The 2375-nt window shown below is 32.1% G+C and overlaps 1 protein-coding gene across 1 annotated transcript in view; it reads left to right on the top strand.

Moving 5' to 3' along the window:
- The first annotated feature begins 710 nt into the window (after positions 1-710).
- Positions 711-2375, top strand: part of LOC141538798 (ABC-type organic anion transporter ABCA8-like) — a 104682-nt gene continuing 103017 nt past the window's right edge. The window contains 1 exon segment of the mRNA XM_074260614.1: positions 711-844. The gene's annotated coding sequence lies outside the window, so the exon portion shown is untranslated.

Below are 2375 nucleotides of genomic sequence, written 5' to 3'. Positions count from 1 at the left end.
ACTGTGGAGAAGCAGAATGAGCCCTAAAATCATGTGTTGTTTAGATCAAGTCTGCCTTATTTACAAATTGTTGGACTTTGGGCAAGTTTCACCTTTCTGAATCTGTTTCTCCATCTGCAAATTGAAAGCATGGTTTTTTCCATGTCTTCCAGAATTGTGAGAATTAAATGTGATAATGTTAATAAAACACTTTATAAAGTATAAAAAATAAAGGCCAGCTAGTTAATATTATGATTTATATCATTTGCCTGAAATAAAGCTAAAATTCTCAGTTGAAATTCCTTTACATCGATCACTACCTGTATTGACTTTAGAGGTTACTTATCATTTTAATTACCCTCCTGCCTTCCCTTTCTTTCCTAATTTCAATCTGCTCTTTGGATTGTTTACATTTCTCTTGTTTAAAGATTGCATTGTGGTCATCCTTCTTGATGCACTTTTTCTCTTTTTATTTTTTTTTGAAGCATTTGAACTTGGTAATTACTCCTTTATTTCAGGAAGCAAAGAGCCACAGGAGTAAATGTAGGATTTGTTTTCATGCAATTATTCCTTCCAGAATAACTTGCACAGCCAATCATCTATCGCTGTTGTTTTCCTGCACTGACTAGAGGAGAAAGAAATAGAAAACAGGACACAAAGAATCATGTGACTCATGTTATTTTGGCAGGCTGGCTGACTGACCTTAACCCTCTTCAAAACTTATCTGAATAGGAACTGTCGAAAATAGGCAAACACTGAAAACTTCATGTAAAATGGACTGTGAAGCAATTTGAACTATTCTCTTGGACATAGAGACCAATGAATTGATAATACTTCTAGATTCCTTGTTTCAGCTTTCCTGAGTGTAAGTTAATTTATATTTCTACTCTTTGTTTTATGTAATGTATAAATTCCTCTCAGTATAGTGAATATGCCATAAATGGTTGCAAAATCAAGAATGGCATTCAACTAGATCTTTTCAGGGAAATAAGGGTGGAAACTATGTGTACTAATGGTTTATGTCCCTGAAATATCTATATATTTGATATAACATGGACCAAAATATCTGGAAGAATATGGGAATTTCTATCATTCATATAAAGGCAGAGATGTGGAGACTATTGAGAATACAATGAAATATGTTAGAGAATTAGCTATGAGAAATATATTTGAAATTTCTAAATGTAGTCTGAAGCTACTTTTCACTTACAGTCATTGCCAACACATTTGCAAACATTAATTTACTTATTTTTCTCTTTTTTTTTTCATTTACTGACTTTAAGAGTATTCCTCTGAGCTCTCAAAGAGACTTTTTCTTCCCAGAAAATGGAGATAAATATTTTTATTGAGCCTGTTTTTCAGTCTCAAATTAAAAGAATGTAAAGACCAGAACAGGTTTACTCTTTTGATAAGAAAAATCCACTTTGAAAAAGAAATGATTAGAATTATTTTTATTATAAGTTTATTGTTTCCAGAAGACATTATTTTTCTTTTCATAAGAGTTTGAGTTTCACAGTTTGTTTTTGTTGCTAGTATAATTTAGCAGACTATGGGGTTTTGCTCAGGAATTTCCAAATGAAAACAAGAAGATGAAAAAAGTCATCTATTGCAATTCTACTGACTTAATAGGAAACAAAGAATCATAAATTAAGAGCTAGAAGGTTGACTTCTAGTCCAATTTTCTTATTATCTAGTAATTATCTAGTCCAACTTTCCCAGCTCAAAGACGAGGAAACTAAAATCCAGTGAAATAATTTGATTTGCCTGGGGTCACACATCACAGAGTCAATATTGAAACTCAGATCCTCTGCAGATCTATCATTCTAAAATTTATATTGAACCATACTTATTTACACAAAACATATTTACATACACATATGTAACCCTTATAATGGATGAAGTTTTTTCACAATCTTTTGCCTGGTTCTCAAAAACTGAACCCAAACTAGGAGGTATGAAACTCCTTTATATTTATTATCTTTTAGCTAAATTGATAAGAAAAATTCCAAACACTTAAAAGCAAATTGAACCAATATACTAGTAGTTACTTTATATAATTAGTTTAAATTAAAGCAAACCAGAAATAGAATTCTTATCAACAAACAAATATATGTTTTAGACTCTCTGTAAGGTCACAATGGCATAGTAAATAATGGACAGGTCTTCATTCTGTCTCTGAAACATATTGTTGTTGCTGTTGTTTATCTTTTGTTCTCCAAGAGGACTATGACATCAGGAAGGTGATGTCATGACATGCAAGTGAATTAAACTTGATGTAAGGGAGGGCTAGGCAAAGTTACCACCTTACTCTTCCCTCCAAAGCCATCTGGATCCAGTGACCAAATATAGATAATGAAGATTAGAGATGGCCCTGGATGTTTGGCCTTTTTAAACTA

Source organism: Sminthopsis crassicaudata, chromosome 4 (assembly GCF_048593235.1).
Source record: "Sminthopsis crassicaudata isolate SCR6 chromosome 4, ASM4859323v1, whole genome shotgun sequence".
Taxonomy (NCBI): Eukaryota; Metazoa; Chordata; class Mammalia; order Dasyuromorphia; family Dasyuridae; genus Sminthopsis; species Sminthopsis crassicaudata.
This window is presented reverse-complemented; position numbering and strand designations above follow the sequence as displayed.